At 45.8% G+C, this 22,924-nt stretch overlaps 1 long non-coding RNA gene across 1 annotated transcript in view; it reads left to right on the top strand.

Annotated features, from left to right (window-relative positions):
• The window catches only part of LOC117063915, a 36,129-nt gene extending 27,054 nt beyond the window's left edge, over positions 1-9,075 (top strand). The window contains exon 3 of the long non-coding RNA XR_004429162.1: positions 8,892-9,075. This is a non-coding gene — a long non-coding RNA (uncharacterized LOC117063915). The remainder of the gene's footprint in view (positions 1-8,891) is intronic.
• Positions 9,076-22,924: the final 13,849 nt, after the last annotated feature.

Below are 22,924 nucleotides of genomic sequence, written 5' to 3'. Positions count from 1 at the left end.
GCCTCCTAAGTAGCTGGGATTACAGGCACACGCCACCATGCCCAGCTAATATTTGTACTTTAGTAGAGACAGGGTTTCTACATGTTGGCCAGGCTGGTTTGGAACTCCTGACCTCAAGTGATCCACCCACCTCAGCCTCCTAAAATGCTGGGATTACAGGCATAAGCCACTGTGTCCATCTGAGCTGTTCTATTTTATTTAATTAGTTAATTTATTTATTTCGAGACAGGATCTCACTTTGTCACCCAGGCTGGAGTACACGGGTGTGATCATGGCTCACTGCAGCCTTGAACAAAACAGGGTTCAAAGCAATCCTCCCATCTAAGCCTCCAGAGTAGCTGGGACTACAGGTACATGCCACTGACTTGTTTTTTCTAAGACCACCAGAGCGGGCGCAAAGGAACCAGCGACTAGGCAAGGGTAGGAGCAAAACTGCAAGTTTATTTTGGTCACCTAGCTTCAGGGGAAGAAGGTGGTTAAGGAGAGGTCTGTTGGCCTCCGGCAAATGAGGCCCCCAGAGTTCTCCGTGCTGCTCTCGGACGGAGTTCCGGCAGTCCCGACCGCAGTGGGGAAGCTGGGAAGTCCGCGCGTGGCACTGGTCCGCAGCGGCTTTTCTGGGAGTGGGAGGGCGATAGGCGGGGCACGGGCGTGTCCGGGGGCGTTCCGCAGGTGCGACCAGGTAAATCTTGGTCTCTTCAGATTGACGTCACCTGGCGCATGCCCAGTTGGTCTGCACCTTCCGGGCGTCGGCTGCATTTTCGCGCGCGCGGGAAAAGTTGGAGGGGGGGGGGATGAAGAACCCGGAAGTGCACCATCTTGCCTCCGCTCATCCAAACAGTCCAACCTTTTATTGGTAATAGTGATAAGGGGCGCCGTGGTCTGTCTGGCTACTTCCTGCTGTTAAGGGGCGTCGTTAAGGTCGGGGCCCATGGTTGGCATTTGGACGCACGGATGAAAAATAAAATAAGACACAGTATTAGTATAGGAACGAGGTATGGAAGCATTTGTCAGAATATGGGCAAAACCCAGAAGGAAGGTCCTGGCAAGGTTGGGGTGTTAAGGTTTTGTATCTCAGTTTTTTATTTTATTGAGGGTTTGAATGTTAGTGTCTACTAGGCCTGACTTGCTAACATAATAGCAGCACTCTTCTCCAAGGAAGAGACAAGTGCCTCCTTTTTCAGCTATAAGCAAGTCTAGGGCTCGCCTGTTTTGGGCAGCTACTTAGGCTATTGAGGTAGTTCGGCGCTGCAGGGAGGCCAGGCTTTCAGCTGATTCCAATAACTAGAGGGAGGACAACAGCCCGTTTTTTTTTTACGGGGGTGGCGTAGTGGCATGGAAAGTTGCTGGAAAAGCTCTGCTACTTCTGCCTGGCTGTATAAAGTTAGACTGGGGACCAAGGACATGGGGACATAGAGGGATCAGTTAATGGCTATATGGTTAAGAGTTTTAGAGAGAGATCAGTTGCACGAGAAATAGCCTTCAATGGGGGCTGTTTGGCCTCCATTGGGTGCCTGAGCATGATTACCTCAGGATGAATTTGGAGTTGAATAACGGAAAGGAAAGATTGGGCAGTTTGGACGAGAAATAGCCTTCAATGGGGGCTGCGTGGCCTCCATTGGGTGCCTGAGCATGATTACCTCAGGATGAATTTGGAGTTGAATAACGGAAAGGAAGGATTGGGCAGTTTGGACGAGAAATAGCTTCAATGGGGGCTGTGTGGCCTCCATGGGTGCCTGAGTATGATTACCTCAGGATGAATTTGGAGTTGAATAACGGAAAGGAAGGATTGGGCAGTTTGGATTTCTGGTATAGTGGCGCCTGGAGTGTAAGTGAATTGTGGGATGTTTGACCAGTTGTGTTGAAGGCCATGGGCAGGGGGCTGCCACTAGGTGGGGGCCTTCTAAAGCCTCACAGAGGAAGCAGTGGGAGAGATTGGTTATATTCACAGTGTAGGTTAAGTCTAGCCTTTGGCAGATAAGTGCGAGCCATGAGAAAGGGGTCTCTATTGTGTGGAGAGAAGTTTGATAGCCTTAAGGAAGGCAACTGGCAGAGCTATGTACTACTGAGTGTGTTCGGCTGTCTTGTGGCCAAGTTTCAGTGATGAGAAAAAAATTGCCATACAGTAGGCGGACTAGCAAAGGTCTGAGTGAATGAGTGAAACAGCAATATAAGTATAAAATGAGACTTCATTTTCCGTGTAGTCACGGAGTGTCCCTTGCCACTGGAGATGTTCAATGAAGGTTAGGAGATGGGAGAACCACTGCTCTGGACTATTGTCTGGAGGTAGATCTGGGTCTGGGGTTATGTATTGAAAGTCTGATAGGTTTATGTAGAAGATGGTGAGAAAGCGAGCTAAGCGCCAGGGGTCAGGGAGCATGAACTAGTTAAGAAAGTTTTGTAAGTTTGAGGCGAGTGGGGGAAAGTTGAACTGATGTCCACTGATTGTTCCCGGTGGGGGCCCTCTTTAGCTGGGAGATATGAATCCAATGCGTGTGTCCTAGGAGTTTTGCGGCTGTATGTGTAGACAGGAGGACAATGTATGGGCCTTTCCACCTGGGCTGTAAGTCTTTGGCTTGGATATCTTTTATGTATACTTGGTCTCCAGGACTGAGGGAGAGATGTGGGTTGTAGGCGTCTGTTGGAGGAGGGTGTGCTAACTCAGCGTGTTGTCTTAGGAGTTGTCTGAGAAGAGTGAGATATGGGAGGTAGTTCGCCAAAGGGGCTGGCAGGGAAGGTATTTGTTGGAGGGTTAGGGGCCGTCCGTAGACTAATTCGAATGGACTGAGACCTGTTGGGCTTCGAGGTGCTGCCCGCAGCTGGGTCAGGGCTAAGGGAAGGAGAGTTACCCACGACTGCCGGGTTTCGATTGAGAGTTTGGTGAGCTGCTGTTTGATGAGTCCGTTAGCCTTTTCTACCTTACCAGAAGACTGGGGCCTATAAGGGATGTGGAGTTTCCAGGTGATGTGTAGGAGGGCTGCCACCTGTTGGACTACCTTAGAGATGAATGCTGGACCATTATCAGATTGAAGAGTGACCGGGAGGCCAAACCTAGGAATAATATGTTCAGTGAGTATAGAGGCAACAATGTTAGCGGTTTCTCCTGTGGTAGGGTAGGCCTCGATCCACCCGGAAAAGGTGTCCACAAGGGTTAAGAGGTATTTGAATTTTTTATGTTTTGGCATATGTGTGAAATCAATTTGCCAATCTTCACCTGGTTGGTATCCTCTGAGTTGATGGCTGGGATGGGGATTACGCAATGCGCCTTGAGGATTTGCCTTTAGGCAGGTAGAGCACTGCTGGTTGATTGTAAGTAAGTGTTTTTGTAGTGTTGGACAGTGGAGGAGGGGATTTAGGAATTATATAAGGCTTTGGGTCCTATATGTAAAGAATTATGTATGTCTGTTAGAATGGTATGGAGTTGTGTTTCAGGAATAACTAGTTTGTTATTAATATAAATCCAGTCACCCGTAGCTAGTTTGGCTGTTGGATTTTGTAATAGCTTAGCCTTTTCTTCCTGAGTGTAATTAGGGGCATACTGGGGGGAGAGAAAACAGGCGGAAGGAGGCTTAGGGGTGGAAAATCCGGCGGCTGACTTGGCAGTGATGTCAGCGAAATTGTTGCCGGCTGCTACCAGGTTAGATGAAGTTTGGTGCCCTTTACAATGTATAATGGCTACCTTGGAAGGTGCCGACAGTGCATCTAGTAGTTTGAGTATTTGGTTTTTGTTAATAATAGGGGTACCGCCGGTGGTTAAAAACCCTCTCTCTCTCCAGATAACTGAATGAGTGTGTGCGATTAGAAAAGCATATTTAGAATCTGTGTATATGTTTACTGTTTTTCCTTTTGATAGTAGGAGTGCCTTGGTTAGTGCAGTGAGTTCTGCCTGCTGTGATGTGGTCCCTTGTGGTAGGGGTTTTGCCTCCAAAACTGTGGAAGAGGTAACTACTGCATATCCTGCCTGTCTGTTTCCTTGAGGGTTGATAAAGGAGCTGCCATCCACAAATAGGTTAGTTGTGCATTCTGAAGGGGCTGGTCATGCAAGTGTAGGTGGCTGGGGGGCTGGGCCTCCAGAACCTCAGGACAAGAATGTTTAGTATGGAGTGGTTTAAGAGAGCCTGGCAGTAAAGTGGCTGGATTTAGAGAGGAGCAAACTTCTAAAGTAACAGTGGGGTCTTCTATGAATAAGACATGGAAAAGCTGGAGCCGGGATGGAGTTAAGTGGCTAATACTTTTATGAGAGATGAGATCCTGAAGACGGTGTGTGGAGAAGACTGTCAGATTACTGCCTCTAATGAGCTTTTTTGCTTCCTGGGTCAGGCAGGCTGCTGCTGCTAGCGCACGCAGACAAGGTTGCCAGCCTTGTACAGTTGGGTCTAGCTGTTTGGATAGATAGGCCACAGGACGGTGGGTGTTACCGACAGGCTGGGCTAAGAGACCAACTGCCACTTTCTGCCTTTCATCTGTAAAGAGTTGGAAGGGACGCTGGAAATCAGGCAGTGAGAGAGTGGGTTGTGAGAGAAGGCAAGCTTTTAAGCGGGTGAAATGAGTCGAGATTAACTTGGGGTTGGACAAAGGCCCATGTGGGGTTTCTTTAACTGCAGCGTATAAAGGTTTGGCTAGGATTCCAAAATTGGGGATCCAATGTCTGAAGAAACCTATTAGACCTAGGAAGGATTGAATTTCTTTTGCATCTTGAGGGGGAAGAAGGTTACGTATTAGGGCCATGCGGTCAGTAGTTAGTGACCGGGTTGTTGGGGTGATTTCATTCCTAAGTATATGACGGTTTGGCAAGAAATTTGGGCCTTGTGTTCAGATACTCTATAACCTAATGAGCCTAAATGGTTGAGGAGAGTTGCAGTGTCTAGAAGAGAGTCTTGTTTGGTAGGGCTACAGATTAGGAGATCATCTACATACTGCAGAACTTTGCTCTTTGTGAGAGGGCAAGAGGCAAGGTCTTTCGCTAAGGCCTGACCAAAGAAATGGGGGCTGTCCCGGAACCCTTGTGGGAGGACTGTCCACGTCAGTTGAGTGGAGGTATGTGTGTCTGGGTCCTCCCATGTGAAAGCAAAAAGGAACTGGCAGTCTGTGTGTAGGGGTATAGTAAAGAAAGCATCCTTAAGGTCTAGCACAGTAAAATAAGTAGAATTGGTGGGGATATGGGACAGAAGGGTGTAAGGGTTGGGAACTACAGGGTGCGTGGGACGGGTGGCTTCATTGACTAGCCTAAGATCCTGTACTAACCTATACGTTCCGTCTGCCTTTTTAACTGGAAGTATTGGAGTGTTACAGGGGGAATGTGTGCGGACAAGAATATGTTGGCTAAGTAGTCGCGTGATAATTGGCTTTAAACCTTGTAGATGTGTCGGAGAGAGAGAGAATTGGGGGCGGTTTGGGAAACGAGTGGGATCTTTGAGCTTGACGAGAACTGGTGGGTGGTGGGCAGCTATGACCGGGGTGGAAGTGTCCCACACTTGAGGGTGTACAGAAATAGGGAAGGTGGGGGGTGGGGGCGACATAGGAGGAGCCTGTGCACTTGCACAAAGCATGAGCAACAGGTCATGAGGGGGTTGAAGGGGAGTGGATGAGTTGGTGGGAATGTATATGGAGGCCTTTAAGGTGCTTAGGATGTCTCGGCCTAGTAAGGGGGTAGGGCATGAGGGTATAATGAGGAACGAGTGCGCAAAGTAGTTGTTGGCCAGGCAGCAACTAAGGAGTGGAGTTTTTCGTGGGGTGGATGGCTTTCCGTCTACTCCTACTACAGAGATATCGGATGGAAGGCTAGGTCCAGAGAAGGACGGCAAAACAGAATAGGTAGCCCCGCTATCTATTAAAAAATTAATTGTCTTACCCGCTACCAGGAGAGTTACCCGCGGCTCGGCGAGGGTGATGGGGGTCCCCGAGTCTCGGCACCTTCAGTCGTCGTTGTCGTCCAGATGTAGGAGCTGGAAGGAGCTCCCAGGATCCTGGGAAAGGGGGTCACGTGGAGACGCAGCACCTGTTCTCAGGGTGGGGCAATCAGACTTCCAGTGTCCTCCCTGCTGGCAAGCAGGGCAGGGGGTTGCTGGTGGACGAGGCTTAGGACATTCATTGGCCCAATGTCCTGACGCCTTGCACTTATAGCAAGGCTGCGTTGGGGCTCGGGGACCTTGCGGACACCTGTTGGCATAGTGTCCTGCCTTGCCGCACTTATAGCAGGCTCCTTTCGTAGCCTTGGAGTCTGCGGAGTGTGCACTCTCTGGCCTGGGGTTACGACTGGGCTGTAAAGCCGCTGCTAGGAGCTGGGCCTTCTGTTTGAGGCGTGCCTGTCGCACTGCCTCAGCCGTCTCCTCTCTGGAGTTATAGACCTTAAAGGCTAATTTAACCAGATCTTGTATTGGTGCCTGAGGACCATCCTCTACCTTTTGAAGTTTCTTACGAATGTCAGGAGCTGATTGAGAAATGAAATAAGACGCCAAAATGGTGGCCCCTGTGGGGGAGGCCGGATCTAACCGGGTATATTGGGTTAGAACCTCAGTCAGCCTATTTAAGAATGCGGCTGGATTTTCTTCTGGATTTTGTATAATTTCTTTTAATTTGTTAAAATTTACAGTTTTGTTTGAGGCTGTTTGCATACCAGCCAACAAACACTGAACCATTATGTCTCGCCTACGGCGCCCAGGCTGGTTTGCTTGGTAGTTCCAGTCTGGGTCTGCCGAGGGGACTGCTTGCTCCCCTAGTGGGATGGTGGCATCAGTTAAATGTAGTTGGTTGGCGTGCTGCCTGGCGGCCGCTAGGATGCGCTCTTGCTCCTCAGGGTTTAGGGTGGAGGTTAGGATAACCTGGAGGTCATGCCAAGTTAAGTCATAAGCCTGACAAAGATACCTAAATTCCTTTATGTAAACGGTGGGATTAGCTGAGAAATCCCCTAAACGCTTTTCAATTTTGGAAAGATCGGCCAATGAAAAAGGGACATGTACTCTGACTACCCCCTCCGCCCCAGCCACCTCTCGCAAAGGTGCTAACACTGTAGGAGGTGTGGGGCAGGAGTGGAGGCATCAGCAGGGCACTTAGAGCGGGTGTGTGCAGAGACAGGAGACTCAAGACAGCCAGTTGGGTGCCCCGAAGGAAGCACGGGACTGAGTGGATTACTAGTAGGTAAGGAAGAGGAAGGAGGAGTCCGGGCGGAGGGAGGAGAAGTATAGGGCGGAAGTGAGGGAAACCCTAGATCCTCCGGCTGAACAGAAAGGAATGAAGACTCCTCTTTTTCGGGTTCCTGTGAGCCGGCGTCCTTGGCTAGCATAACTTGGGCCGAAGAGCACCGGCTACACAGGTCGGGACGAGAGCGTAAGGCCCAAAAGCCTTGTATGTACGTAATTTCAGACCACTTGCCTAACCGCTGGCAGAAATTGCTGAGGTCGGTCAGAACATTGCGATCTAGGGTGCCCTCCGGTGGCCACTGAGACTGATTGTCTAGTTTGTATCGGGGCCACGCCACAGTGGAAAGGAAAATTAACCGCTTCCTCCTAAGGTCTTGTTCAAGCTGTAAGGTTTTTAAATTGGCTAGGAGGCACCCCAAGGGAGTGCTCTTTGGAAATTTGGACTGGGGGTTTCCCATTTGTTTCCTCTTTACCGACAACAATGGACCCAATGGACATGGGAATGGATCCCTGCCTGGCTTCAAAGCGTCCTTTGGAACCAGCAGAGACAGACGAGAGGCTCTTGAAGCCTAAGTGGAGATTACCTTCAGGCGGACGTCTCCGTCCTGAACGGGTCTCCCGAGCCACTTGGTGGCTCCAAATGGACCCCGGACCTGCGCAGGATTTCTGGCCGAGGGAGGTAAAGAGGAGACAAGGGCACTTACCCCAGAGAGGCCGTGAGAGTGAGGGAAGCGGGTCTCAGGTCCTGGTCCGTCTGCGGCGTGGAGCGAGGAGGAGGAGGAGGCTCCACAGGCCCTGGGGGCCCCGAGGAGGGGTCTCCTCCCGGGTTTCGGCACCAACTGACTTGTTTTTTCTAAGACCACCAGAGCGGGCGCAAAGGAACCAGCGACTAGGCAAGGGTAGGAGCAAAACTGCAAGTTTATTTTGGTCACCTAGCTTCAGGGGAAGAAGGTGGGTAAGGAGAGGTCTGTTGGCCTCCGGCAAATGAGGCCCCCAGAGTTCTCCGTGCTGCTCTCGGACGGAGTTCCGGCAGTCCCGACCGCAGTGGGGAAGCTGGGAAGTCTGCGCGTGGCACTGGTCCGCAGCGGCTTTTCTGGGAGTGGGAGGGCGATAGGCGGGGCACGGGCGTGTCCGGGGGCGTTCCGCAGGTGCGACCAGGTAAATCTTGGTCTCTTCAGATTGACGTCACCTGGCGCATGCCCAGTTGGTCTGCACCTTCCCGGGCGTCGGCTGCATTTTCGCGTGCGCGGGAAAAGTTGGAGGGGGGGGGGGATGAAGAACCCGGAAGTGCACCATCTTGCCTCCGCTCATCCAAACAGCCACCATGCCTGGGTAATTTTTTTAAAACATATTTTTTCGTAGACATGGGGGCCTTGCTATGTTGCCCAGACTGGCCTTGAACTCCTGGGTTTAAGTGATCCTCCTGCCTCAGCCTCTCAAAGTATTGGGATTACAGGAGTAATTTTATTTTTGACTGGACCCAGAGGTTGAACTGGGTGTTCAGTGGGAACTGGACTGGGTTCAGTTGGAGGCTTCAGGTAGGTAAAATTTTAGAAGGACAGGGTAGGACATGTTCATCAGCATCTAAGGAGTCTGGGAGTCCTCTGTCCAGAACACAAGCCAATAATATGTTCAGAAATTATGGACTCCAAATCTGTGGTTTTCTAGAGAAATGAATGTACCTTGCTAGAGACCATTTAAAGTGGCAGTGGGATGAGTTAAAACATTTTTTTAAAAAAACTTTTTAATTTCTAGGTTCACAACAGTGAGAAGTTTTGAGCTGGATACAACTGTTCATTTATGGGGCACATTGGAAAAGGAGGGATCACACATATCTCAGAAACAATGGAATGCATTTCCTGTTTGGTAGACAAAGGCTTCTAAAAGGTTGACTGGTTCCAAAATTGCCTCTCAAAACGCCTCCTTTCTAAAGGCAAATAAGGAAACTGAAAAGCTTAAGAGATGAATTAAAGATGAAAATAAAAATAATTATATGGTAACTGACATGACTTTGACTATTTCCTCCCTTTATCCTCAATATATTTGTTCACCCATTTTCTCAGCCTACACCTACTAATCCTTTTGCCCAGTTATGCTTATACCCTGAAGATGATGAGCTATGGGAAGTTAGGCCCTCAGAACAGCCACGTCTGGTTCCTATAACTGCTTTTGCTCAAAACCGAGTAAAAAAGCTGGTGAAAAATTGAATTCAGAGTCACAGCAAAAGATTTTCCAAACCTTAGAGAAAACCCCAAAAAATTTGCTGAGGAATTTAGAATTCTCACAGGAGTCCGTGACTCTGGACCTCCCAATTTGTGTCAGATTATACACATGAGATGGGACCTGGGGAGGCAAGTAAGTGGATGGCCACAGCAGGATGGGATACGCCTGAGGAAGTACTGCCAGCCATGTAAGTGGTACTTCTAGGGTGGCCCAAAGATGCCAGAAAAATGGCTGAAAAACTTTAGAAGCTATCCCCGTTGTCTTTCCATAAAAGATTCACTGCTCCATTATTCAAATGTGTGAAAGGAAAATAAAAAACTCGGGACCCCAATTCACCATGCCAAAGGAAAAAATCAAGCTGAAAGCTGAGTCATGCAAGAAGCTGCCTTTTCTTTTGTTCCTAAGCAGATAGCTACAGATGAAAGGTGAAGTATCTCCACAGCGGCCTTATCTTATATAACCTGTCCATTTCCAGAGTGCAAGATGAATGCATAATCGGCTATCCCCCACCTGCTTCTTTTCTCTTGCAACACCTGGATTACCAGGCCCTCCCTTTTTCCCCTCCAGCTCGCTTTTGCCCCTTAAATACTGAAGCACTCAAAATCATCTTTGGACAAAGGCACAGACCACAGACTGTTTCAGTGAGTCCATGTTTATTTCTTCCAGGCATTGTCCCTAACCTTGGCAAAATAAACTTCTAAGTTGATATCCAATATGTATATGTGCAATTTTAAAGGGACTTTATGGTGTTTTTTTTTCTCTCTTTCTCCCAGGATCTTGTTTTTTGAGAAAAAGTTTTTTTTTTTTTTTTTTTTTTTTGATTCTCAGTCAACTGAATTCTGTTCTCTCCACTTACTTCTGCCTGTCTCTCCTTCCTTTTGCCATCCTCTACTGTATGAGGAACCTAAACTGATTTCTAACAGCCTGGGATTCCTTGACGAAAACAGAGAAGGTGCCAGACTCCTTTTTGGGGAATTTTCCTCTGCGCTTCCTTATGGAATCCCAAGAGGACGAACAGACAATTTCTGCTCAGATCTTAAACTGCTTGTTTTTGTATTGTGTTGTCTGATTTTTCTTTTGACTCAAATAGTTATATAAACCAAAAATACAATTCTAAGTGCCCCCCTACCAACTGGTGGACCCTCCCCTTGGCCAAGGGTATTCCAAAGTTAACCTGAAAAACTAGTTCAGGTCATGATGGGAAGTGGGGGTCGGATATTATATCCTCCTCCCTTTGGAATTCAGGCACAGCTGGCCAGCATTAGCATTAAAGCAGAGACCTTAGGGCTGATAGAACAGAATTTTTTTTTTTTTTTTTTTGAGATGGAGTCTTGCTGTTACCCAGGCTGGAGTGCAGTGGTGCTATCTTGGCTCACTGCAATCTCCACCTCCTGGGTTCAAGTTATTCTCCTGCCTCAGCCTCCTGAGTAGCTGGGATTACAGGCACACACCACCAGGACTTTCTAAGTTTTGTATTTTTAGTAAAGATGGGGTTTCACCATGTTGGCCAGGCTGGTCTTGAACTCCTGACCTCAGGTGATCTGCCCACCTTGGCCTCCCAAAGTGCTAGGATTACAGGTGTGAGCCACCGCGCCGGTCCAGAACAGACTTTTTAACTCTGATAAGAAACACAGTCTATTTTCTCTGAAGCTTGACGGCTTCATCTGCATAACAAGAACCTTGGTCTCCAAAACTACCTATCTTAATGCAGACACTCCCTTCTATTGATTCTAGATCTTTAGATAAACTCTTTCAACTAATTGCCAGTCAGGAAATCTTTGCATCTACCTATGACCTGGAAGCCCAATCTTACCCCCACCACCAGCTTCTTCAAGTTGTCCCACCAATGTACATCTTATATGTATTGATTGGTGCCTTATGTCTCCCTTAAATGTATAAAACTAAGGTGTAGCCCAACTACCTTGGGCATATGTTGTCAGAACCTCCTGAGGCTGTGTCCTGGGAATGTCCTTAACTTTGCAAAATAAACTTAATTGATTGAGACTTGTCTCAGATACTTGTTGGTTTACGGTTATTTACAACAGGGGCTGCTCTTGGGTGTTTAAGATAAGAAAGGGCGTGGTTTAGACAGTTAGAGAAAAGTCTTTGTAACAAAGTGCACTGTAAAAGCATAAGGTGGCCTAGTCCCACCACAGCTCTCTTTTTTTTGGAGACCCAGGATTCCCTGTGAGCTCTGCTCAGAGCTCAGAGATCCAGTTAAAAGATAGAGACTAATTTTAAAACTACTTGTCTAAATTAAAGTGGTCTCCTTATACAATCCTGTGGTAGATTTCTATACTTTTACGTTTGACTTGCCAGGCATTTTTAATCTTTCTCTAACACACCACACACACTCTCTCTACTTTGAGATATAAATATTGCTATCTGATTTTCACCTAAGAATTGTTCCTTTAGTATGCACATTCAGGGCCGTCTTACTGACAATTGCCTAGGGTAATGAAACAGGTTATCAAAAAATTGGAAGTCTTGGCTGGGCATGGTGGTTCCTGCCTGTAATCCCAGCTATTCAGGAGGCTGAGACAGGAGAATCACTTGAACCCAGGAGGTGGAGGTTGCAGTGAGCTGAGATCATGCCACGGCACTCCAGCCTGTCCGAGACACTGTCTCCCAAAAAAAAAAAAGAAAAATAAAGAAAAACAAAATCCAAGAAATTGGAAGTCTAAAATAGGAGGACAAAAGGGGTCTTTGGTTGGGTGCGGTGGCTCACACCTGCAATCCTAGTACTTTTGGAGGACCAGATGGGAGGATTGCTTGAGGCTAGGAGTTTGAGACCAGCCTGGGCAATATAAGGAGACCCCATCTTTATGAAAAATATAAAAATTAGCCGGGTATAGTGACACATGCCTGTAGTCTCAGTGTTAGGCAGGGATCTAGACCCGACATGGCGGGGCCACCCAGTGTAGCAGGCCCTTTGTTCAAGACTTCCCTTCCTCTTTGAACACACCCGCAGACTTGCATACGTCAGAGGTTCTGGCTGGGCAACCACACTCCCCCATGACCTGCAGCTCACCTGCATTCCACAAGTTCGTAAACAGCAGTTTCGGTTAAGAGTTTCCAAAGACCCCTTCCTCATGACCCTTACTTGACTCCTACCCTAGTAGTTTCAAGACCCCCCAGGCCCTGTTTGTACAACCAGCTTCCCTACCTCTCAGGCTATAAAAAAGCCCCTACCCTCCTCCCTCAGCGCGACTTCCTCGCCCCACACCTTTGGACTGAGGAACCTTACCCGCAGTCCTTTTTTTTTTTTTTGTTTTGAGACGGAGTCTTGCTCTGTGGCCCGGGCTGGAGTGCAGTGGCCGGATCTCAGCTCACTGCAAACTCCGCATCCCAGGTTTAGGCCATTCTCCTACCTTAGCCTCCCGTGTAGCTAGGACTACAGGCGCCCGCCACCTCGCCCGGCTAGTTTTTTGTATTTTTAGTACAGACTGGGTTTCACCGTGTTAGCCAGGATGGTCTCGATCTCCTGACCTCGTGATCCGCCCATCTTGGCCTCCCAAAGTGCTGGGATTACAGGCTTGAGCCACCGCGCCTGGCCAACTCGCGAGTCCTAGTAAAGGCTATTCTCACTGCCATTTGCCTTGTGTCTTCATTCCCAGTTCGGCTCCAGCCTCAGTTTACCTTTAAACCCAGATAATGCAGGGGGCTGAGGCAGAAGGATTACTTGGGCCCAGACGGTCAAGGCTGCAGAGAACTATGATTGTGCCACTGCACTCCAGCCTGGGTGACAGAGTATGAGACCTTATCTCAAAAAAAGGGTGTCTTATGAATCTTTTTTTTTTTTTTTTAGATGGAGTCTTGCTCTGTTGCCTGGGCTACAGTGGCACCATCTTGGCTCACTACAACCTCTACCTCCTAGGTTTAAGTGATTCTCCTGCCTCAGCCTCCTGAGTAGCTGGGATTACAGGCGCCTGCCACTATGCCTGGCTAGTTTTTGTATTTTTAGTAGAGACAGGGTTTTATCATGTTGGCCAGGCTGGTCTTAAGCTCCTGACCTCAAGTGATTTGCCTGCCTCAGCCTCCCAAAGTGCTGGGATTACAGGTGTGAGTCTCCGTGTCTGGCCAAAAGGGAGTCTCATGAATCTACAAGATCTACTTTTACCTCTGTGTCTGATACATCTATGCATTTGTGCTGTGTATACGTTTCACTACCCAAAATACATAAAAGGGCTCTAATTAGCTTAAAGAATAAAAAAGAGGCACTTAAATCAAATATTTTATCAGAAAAATAGAGACTTTAAGCTCAAATGCTTTTTCAGGTTCACATGACTCATAAATCTTTAATAAATAAGCTGGCTTAAAAATTATTGGTAAAATAAAATTAGAAATGCCTTCTGAATTGTCAACATACATTTTTTTTTATTCTTTTTTTTTTTTTTTTTTTTGAGACGGAGTCTGGCTTTGTCGCCCCGGCTGGAGTGCAGTGGCCGGATCTCAGCTCACTGCAAGCTCCACCTCCCGGGTTCCCGCCATTCTCCTGCCTCAGCCTCCCGAGTAGCTGGGACTACAGGCGCCCGCTACCTCGTCTGGCTAGTTTTTTGTATTTTTTTAGTAGAGACGGGATTTCACCATGTTAGCCAGGATGGTCTCGATCTCCTGACCTCATGATCCGCCCGTCTCGGCCTCCCAAAGTGCTGGGATTACAGGCTTGAGCCACCGCGCCCGGCCCGTCAACATACATTATTGTTTAGGTTTATTGGTCAAGCGATTTTATATTTATCTCTGCTAAATATTATAAGGTGTCAAGATTTGGCATGAGGGCTATAAAGCTATAAATGTAGCCCAAAAGAGAATTACCTTTAATGTTGTTGCTTTAATGAAAACAATGAAATTCTGAGTTATTGGCAAAAAAAAAAAAGAGTCCATTTATTTAACTTCGAGGTTCTTACTTATGTAAACAACTGAAATTCATAGGTTGTAAAAAATGGTTACCAGGGAAATAACTTTAAGTTGTGACTATCACAGTTTTCAGAAGTAATCTCCTCAGGTTCTAACTGCTATGTGGCCCGGTGCTAAAAATATTTTATCTTAAAGGACTGAAGGAAATATTTTCTTCCAATAAAACATTCTGCGCTCTTGGCTTTAAATTGTTCTATGAAATCAAAGATTTTCACTTATGACCCTAGACACAGTCTTCCTATGTTCAACTAAATCAAGTACCATTTTCAGAGTTTTGACTTGCAGGTTATCTGAATGTACTCCCTGTAGGGAAAAACAATCACACTGCAGAAAGTCTTTTCATTTGCCGTTTGGTAACTGGTCTAACAAACAGATTTTACATTTTTTGAAATAATTCCTATGTCATTGTCATTAAGTTTTGATTTGCTTAGGAAAACTAAGATGAAAAACCCAAGGCTATTATATCTACATTACTGTCTACATTGCTTTTAAAGTCCTTGTGCTGTTAAGTTATAGGGCTTTGACTCTTGGGTCTAAAAAGGACTTCAAATCCTGCTAAACCTTAAACACTGACAGCAGTTAAAGCCTCATATTCAGATCCAGAGAAGATGACAATCAAAATAAACTGTGTTAATGAGACACTGGGCCAAAAATTAAAACTATTCAACTTTTCTAGGCCCAGAGACTATTGCAGAAGAGTTAGGCACGTGAGATTGTAAAGGCTGATTTTGAGAGAGAAAATTGTTCAGAGTTTTCTTATAAATTAAACATTAAGATCAAAGGCACACTGATACAATACCAGCATCTGGGTCCCTGTGTCAGAGTAACAAGGTTTTCCTGGAGAATTATACCACTTTTTTTTTTTTTTTTTTTTTTTTTTTGAGACAGAGTCTTGCTCTGTCGCCCAGGCTGAAGTACAGTGGTGTGATCTCGGCTTATTACACCCTCCACCACCTGGGTTCAAGCAATTCTCTCACCTCAGCCTCCCAAGTGGCTGGGATTACAGGCTCCTGCCACCATGCCCAACTGATTTTTGTATTTTTAGTAGAGACGGGGTTTTGCCTTGTTGGCCAGGCTGGTCTTGAACTCCTGACCTCAGGTGATCTGCCTGCCACAGCCTCCCAAAGTGCTGGGATTACACGCGTGAGCCACTGTGCCCAGCCTATTTTACAATTTTATAAGTTATAGATAAATTATAACAATGGGAAATAGGCTGGGTGTGGTAACTCATACCTCTAATCCCAGCATTTTGGGAGGCAGAAGCAGGTGGATCACTTGAGGTCAGGAGTTCAAGACCAGCCTGACCAACATGGTGAAACCCCGTCTCTACTGAAAATACAAAAAATTAGCCAGGCTTGGTGGTAGGTGCCTGTAATCCCAGCTTCTTGGGAGGCTGAGGTGAGAGAATTGCTTGAACCCAGGAGGTGGAGGTTGCAGTGAGCTGAGATCACACCATTGTGCTGTAGCCTGGGTGACAGAGCGAGACTCCGTCTCAAAAAAAAAAAAAATACAAACAATTATAACAAAGTTTATGAAAATTTTATGGTCAAGATGATTAAAATGTAATAGATTTGTTGATAAGATTTAAGAGAGATATAATTGGCCTCATGTTGTCTTTTTTAAGGCTTATCATTTAGGAAATTAAGTTTCCTTTCTCAAAGAATAAAGATTTCTGCCTCTTTTTTTTGGGAAATATTTGAGTTATAATGTGGTCTAAATAAATGACTTATTTTACAATGACTTGTGATCCTACTTTGTGATATCAAGTGTTTTTTAAACTTTTTATGTTTGGCCAACTTTCCAAAATCAAATTCTAAACTCAATCCTTTTGACCTCATTAATTTTTTGAATTTAGGTCCTCTGAAGTCCAAAAGAGACATTTTCAGCTTATTTGGTGTAACAAAAGCATACAGAAAGTGTTATTAAATATGAAATGGTGTTTAACCTTCTTTGGATTATATTTATATAAATGTGTTATTAGTATGCCTTCCAAAATTATATGAAATTCCTATAATTCTGATATGTATTAGTATAGATTATGGTAGTAATTATGATTATTATTTAAAATTATTGCATGCCACGTAAGTAACCAAATTTCCTTGTCATTTGTGTCTTTAACCATGGCTGTTCTAAGACTTTGTCATCCACAATTGTTGTTTTACTTTGATCCTTTTACAGAGTGGTTTATAATCAGCTGTAGAACTCTGAGTACTCTGATAATTTTAGAGATTGTGCCATTGGAATCGAGAGAAAAACTTCCAGGACTGTCATGGAGAGCTGATATATTCATGAGGATTGTTGATCCAATACTGGCAGAACAGAAGTTAATTGCATGGATTAAACTAACAGAAGCTTGAAATAATCTTTCATTACTTTTTGTTTAAAACATTTGCTGATTCTTTTTGTTTTGTTTTTCAGAGTCAAGAAAACTGTTTCTTCTTTTAAGCTATTTACAGTTTTTAACAGTTGAGTAAAGTATATTCTAGCAAGCAAAATTTACAACCTAATTTATTTCTGTCTACCTAATTTCTCTGAAATTCAGAAACTATTTGTGAGTGTTCTTAATTTATGACGATATACTTATTTGTATAAGTTCCATAAGAACCTGCTTTGTTTTATTACACAAGGCCATACCTGGAGACTCTGCTTATTTTCCCAAGTCTTTGACTGGAATGGCATATTTTCAGATTGCCTTGAGGAAATGAGGTTGACCTATAGAGCCAATTAAAGCCCTTCAGAAAAACTGGTCCCATACCTTGTCCTTCATAGGGTTCTGATCTGCAGCAAGTAAAGAATGTTGGTTTCTGACAGGCCCAGGAATCCCAAGTTTTCTTGGGATATTGAAAAGAGGAAGTCACCCAGGCTGAGCCTGAGGTTTTTAAAAAGGTCTAATCTCAGATGCCTTGAGGAAAAGCTTCCAGCAAAGTCAACTTAAAAAAAAATAGAGTCTACATAGCAAATGATTATTCTTGCTGCACTTTATGCAAATAATCAAGCCAAGTACAAAAAGGCTAAAACTTATTTTACAAATAAACTGGTCCTACTATGATTTTTGTCTTTAATAAAATTAGGAAATTGGAGAGAGAAAAATTATGTTTCAAAATAATGTATAGTACACACGTTATTAGATTCTAGCCTTGTCTAGTGTTCTCCAGTTTTTATTATTTTCTACAATTTGGACTGAAGCCAGAAATTTTTCCTGTCCACAAGTCTTAAAATAATGTTTTCAATTTTTTTTTCTTTCTTTCTTTTTCCTCCTCCCCATTTTTCCGGATTTGAAATGCTGGAGCTAGAGAACTTAAACTTTGGAAGAAAATGATAGCAACCTATTTATATACATAAATCATTTTCATATCTGCCTACTGATGTGTGGACTTCAGAGTAATATGGCCTGCATCAGTTTTCTGGGATTTTTCTTTCCTTTTTTTTTCAGTTATTGCTTCCTTTTCCCCCTCTGTTTTCTTTCTCTTTTCCTTCCCCCATTTTTTTTTTCTTCACAGGACGTGAGAGTTCACAACCTGTTCCAAATGAGCTTTCCCAACAACATAGGACCTATTTGTCTAGGCATAAACTCTCTTAGCCATGAAAGATCAAGCAAAATCCAAGACCAGTGACTCATCTTCTTCTAAAATGTTTTCTCCAAAAGATTTTCAAAAGAAAACGGGAGGAATATAAAAGGAAAATAAAAACTTGGGACCCCAATTCACTATGACAAAAGGAAAAAAAATCAAGCTGAAAGCTGAGTATGTAAGAAACTGCCTTTCCTTTTGTTTCTAAGGAGATAGCTACAGATAAAATGTTAAATATCTCAACAGGTAGCTCCTCTATATTCATCTTATCTCATGGTTTACTGATCAGAAGATGAATACACAATTGACTATTCCCTTACCTGTTCCTTTTCTCTTGCAACATGTGGATTACCATACCCTCCCTCTTTCCTCTCCAGCCTGTTTTTCCCCTTTAAATATTGAAGCCTTCAAAATTATCTTTGGAGAAAGGCACAGACATCTGCCTCCTGGGCATGTCATTAACCTTGGCAAAATAAATTTTTTACTTAAATGTGTAAGCCAAAAAAAGGTGAGTTGCTTTGTGATTACAGGGCTAGATTGAGAATTTCACTTGTTAAACATTCTGGTCTTAAAATGGTTGACAAAAAAGTCAAGCTCTAAAATATTTGGAGAGATTTATTCTGAGCTAAATATGAATGATTAATGGCCAGTGACACAGCCCTCAGGAGATCCTGAGAACATGTGACCAAGGTGGTTGGGGCACAGCCTAGTTTTATACATTTTAGGGAGACATGAAACATCAATCAAATACATGTAAGATATACATTGATTCAGTCGGGAAATGTGGGACAACTCGAAAGTAGGGGCTTCTAGATCATAGGTAGATTTAAACATTTTCTGATTGGCAATTTGTTGTAAGAATTATTATTATTATTTTTTTTTTTTGAGACGGAGTCTCGCTCTGTCTCCCGGGCTGGAGTGCAGTGGCCGGATCTCAGCTCATTGCAAGCTCCGCCTCCCGGGTTCACGCCATTCTCCTGCCTCAGCCTCCCGAGTAGCTGGGACTACAGGCGCCCGCCACCTCGCCCGGCTAGTTTTTTTTTGTATTTTTTTTAGTAGAGACGGGGTTTCACCGTGTTAGCCAGGATGGTCTCGATCTCCTGACCTCGTGATCCGCCCGTCTCGGCCTCCCAAAGTGCTGGGATTACAGGCTTGAGCCACCGCGCCCGGCCAAGAATTATTATTAATAGAAAGGAATATGTGGGTTACGATAAGGGGTTGTGGAGACCAAAGTTTTATCATGCAGATGAAGCTTCCAGGTAGCAGGCTTCAGAGATAATAGATTGGTCTTGGGAATTCTTCCACTAGGAGACATCATGATGCTTCCATTGATTTGGAGATAAGATGGCCACTTGGCCATGAACTATTGGCTGGAGTGATTGATTCCAATTACCAGGGGGAATTTGGTGACTGTCACACAATATAGGCAAGGAGGGCCATGTCTGGAACCCAGAGCAGTCTCTGGAACACCTCTTAGTACTAGCATGCCCAGTAAGAGAAGTTAAGTGTAAAAATATAGCAAGTAAAAAAGGTAGGCCTACCAAGGATTCAGCCCCTTTGGGAGTGAAGGTTTGAGTCACCCCCCCAGGTAAAGAACTTGAACAGTTGAGGTACTAGCTGAGGAAATGGAACATGGAATGACTAGTGGAAGAAGAAAGGCTTATCAACTGCAGCTCTGTGACTAGCATAGAAATGAGGATAGTAGGCCGGGCGCGGTGGCTCATGCCTGTAATCCCAGCACTTTGGGAGGCCGAGACGGGCGGATCACGAGGTCAGGAGATCGAGACCATCCTGGCTAACACGGTGAAACCCCGTCTCTACTAAAAATACAAAAAAAAAACTAGCCGGGCGACGTGGCGGGCGCCTGTAGTCCCAGCTACTCGGGAGGCTGAGGCAGGAGAATGGCGTAAACCCGGGAGGCGGAGCTTGCAGTGAGCTGAGATCCGGCCACTGCACTCCAGCCCGGGCCACAGAGCAAGACTCCGTCTCAAAACAAAAAAAAAAAAAAAAATGAGGATAGTAGGCTGGGCACGCTGGCTCATGCCTGTAATCCCAGCACTTTTGGAGGCTGAGGCACGTGGATCACCTGAGGTCAGGCGTTCAAGACCAGCCTGACCAACAGGGAAAAACCCCGTCTCTACTAAAAAATACAAAATTAGCTGGGCCTGGTGGCGCATGCCTGTAATCCCAGCTGCTTGGGAGGCTGAAGTAGGAGAATCATTTGATCCTCGGACGAGGAGATTGGAGTGAGCTGAGATCGCGCCACGGCACTCCAGCCTGGGCGACAAGAGCAAAACTCCATCTCAAAAAAGAAAAGAAAAGAAATGAAGATAGTAGCAGCTATGCATATTCTCCCTTTATCCACTCATGGTTTTGGCTCACATGTATATGCTATGTGTCTATATTCAGTACTCTTTTATTTTCTCCCTCTCCCATTATTATTATTATCATTAAGACAGGAACTCACTCTGTCACCCAGGCTGGAGGGCAGTGGTGCAATCTTGGCTCACTGCATCCTCCATTTCCTGGGCTCAGGTGATCCTCCTACCTCAGCCTCCTGAGTAGCTGGAACTACAGGTGTACATCACCACTCCTGGCTAATGTTTGTATTTTTTGTAGAGATGGGGTTTGCCATGTTGCCCATGCTGGTCTTGAATTCCTAGACTCAAGCAATACACTCACTGCAGCCTCCTAAGGTGCTGGGATTACAGGTGCGAGACACTGCGCCCAGTCCCTCTGCCTTTATCTCATTGTTGTACCATCCCTGTAGAACTTACCATTTGTGTTATGGTGATCTGATATGTGTCTGCCTCCCTGGTAGGCAGGATCCTTGAGGGAAGGGACCTTTTATATGTACACCAAACACAGGCCCAGTCCACTGGGCATGCCACCTGGCCGTCTTCTGTTGCTTCTGCCCAGTGATCATCTGCTAACCACCTGCACTTCCCTGCACAGAAACAATGGGTTTAATTCAATTTAGGATTATTAATGATTATCACTTGGCTCAGCAGGCTTGTCCTGCTGGGCAAACTCACGAGAGAGCAGTTAGACATTTAAAGAAACTGCTGTGGTTTATATAAAATAATAAGCAGTCTCTCCTCCCTCTTCTATGTATAGACTGCTTAATAATAATAGTTATTAATAGCTAGTATTAATTGAGTACTGAGTGCTGGAGATACAGAGAAGACATAGTCCCACTCTAGTGGGAGGTGCACTAATAAATCCTTGCTGACATGATAGGGTGATAGTGTTATGCTAGAAGTTGCAGGGGGTTGGGGGTAGGTGCGGTGTATGGTAAACTCACCTGATAGCATAACTTAAGCATATCCTGAGAAGAACCTCACATGGCAGACGCCTCTGCATGCGGTTGGGAGTTCTGAGCTGAGGAATCCAGGCATGGCTTACCTGGAGATTCATTCCTTGTCTATGAAGAACCTCTGAGCACCCGACCCTATCCCCACCCTGTGGAATTCGGGCTGTACAGGGGACCCAGGCCGTTTGTTTGGGGTTAAATGAAGGTTGCCAGGTGGAGGTTGTCAGAGGGAGGATACTATGTGAAAATGCTATTGAAACTGTGTGCCTTTTGCAAGTGGTTGCAGTTCTCCTGCTCAGTCCACTGCCCTGGACATTCTCCCCCATATGTAAGTACCCAGTAAAAACCTCATGTCTCATTGGCTGGCTTTGGGTCTCTTCTTCGGCCTCTTGAACCTGGTGCCATCCCCACTGGTGTTGATAGGTGCTTCGCCCAACAAGGGTGGCTGCAGGAACACGGAGGGGTGATGTCTAACTTAGACTGGGATAGATCCGCAGGGAAGGCTTCTTGAAGAAGATGACTCACAGTAAGGGAGGATACCACCCCTCATATCGTCTTATGCCCAATTTCTGCCTCCAAAGAAAGAAGAAGTAAAAACTCAAAGGCAGAAATGAAATCCACAGGTAGACAGCCTGGCGCCGCACCCTGGGCCTGGTAGTTAAAGATCCACTCCTGACCTAATCGGTTCTGTTATCTATAGATTACAGACATTGTATAGAAATGCACTGTGGAAATCCCTATCCTGTTTTGTTACGATCTAATTACCAGTGCATGCAGCCCCCAGTCACGTACCCCCTCTTGCTCAATCAATCACGACCCTCTCACACGCACCCCCTTAGAGCTGTGAGCCCTTAAAAGGGACAGGAATTGCTCACTCAGGGAGCTCAGCTCTTGAGACAGGAGTCTTGCTGATGCCACTCCGGCCGAATAAACCCCTTCCTTCTTTAACTCGGTGTCTGAGGAGTTTTGTCTGTGACTCGTCCTGCTACAACAGTAAGAATAGGAGTTAGCTTGACCAGCAGGGCATGGCTGTGTGAGGCTCTTTTGGTAAAGGAAATGAGATCTTATGCTAGAGAGCTTATGCTAGCTTTAGCAGTGGCATTTGTTGTAAAGAGACACAGCCAGGGATCCACGCATGGAGGTCCTGTTACAGCTGGCCCTTGTGGAGACTGGGTATAAGATAGTGGATCGCAAACTAAAGCACACCAGAATCATCTGGAGGGCTGGTGAAAGCCCAGATCTCAGGGCCTCTCACCTCTAGGGTTTTTGATTCAGTAGGACCGAGATGAGGCCAGAGAATGTGCATTTCTTTTTTTTTTTTTTTTTTTTTTTTTTTTTTTTGAGACGGAGTCTTGCTCTGCCACCCAGGCTGGAGTGCAGTGGCCGGCTCTCAGCTCACTGCAAGCTCCGCCTCCCGGGTTCACGCCATTCTCCTGTCTCAGCCTCCCGAGAATGTGCATTTCTAACAAGCCTGCAGGTGATACTGATGCTGCTGGTCCAGGCCCCACACTTTGAGACCTCCCCCTGCCTAAAGCAGGCCTGGCAATCTCAGTCACAGAAGGCCATGGATCTTGGCCCAAGCTGTGTGCAGTCATGTTGGTTGTGCAGCTACCTTCTGTATTTTCTCTATTTTTTTATTTTTTGAGATAGAGGTTCACTCTTGTTGCTCAAGCTGGAGGGCAGTGGCGCGATCTCGGCTTACTGCAACCTCTGCCTCCCGGGTTCAAGTGATTCTCCTGTCTCAGTCACCCAAGTAACTGGGTTAC

The sequence above is a fragment of the Trachypithecus francoisi genome, unplaced genomic scaffold (assembly GCF_009764315.1).
Source record: "Trachypithecus francoisi isolate TF-2019V2 unplaced genomic scaffold, Tfra_2.0 Lachesis_group19, whole genome shotgun sequence".
NCBI classification, from domain to species: domain Eukaryota; kingdom Metazoa; phylum Chordata; class Mammalia; order Primates; family Cercopithecidae; genus Trachypithecus; species Trachypithecus francoisi.
Note: the sequence above shows the minus strand (reverse complement) of the source record. Positions and strands in the feature narration are given on the sequence as shown.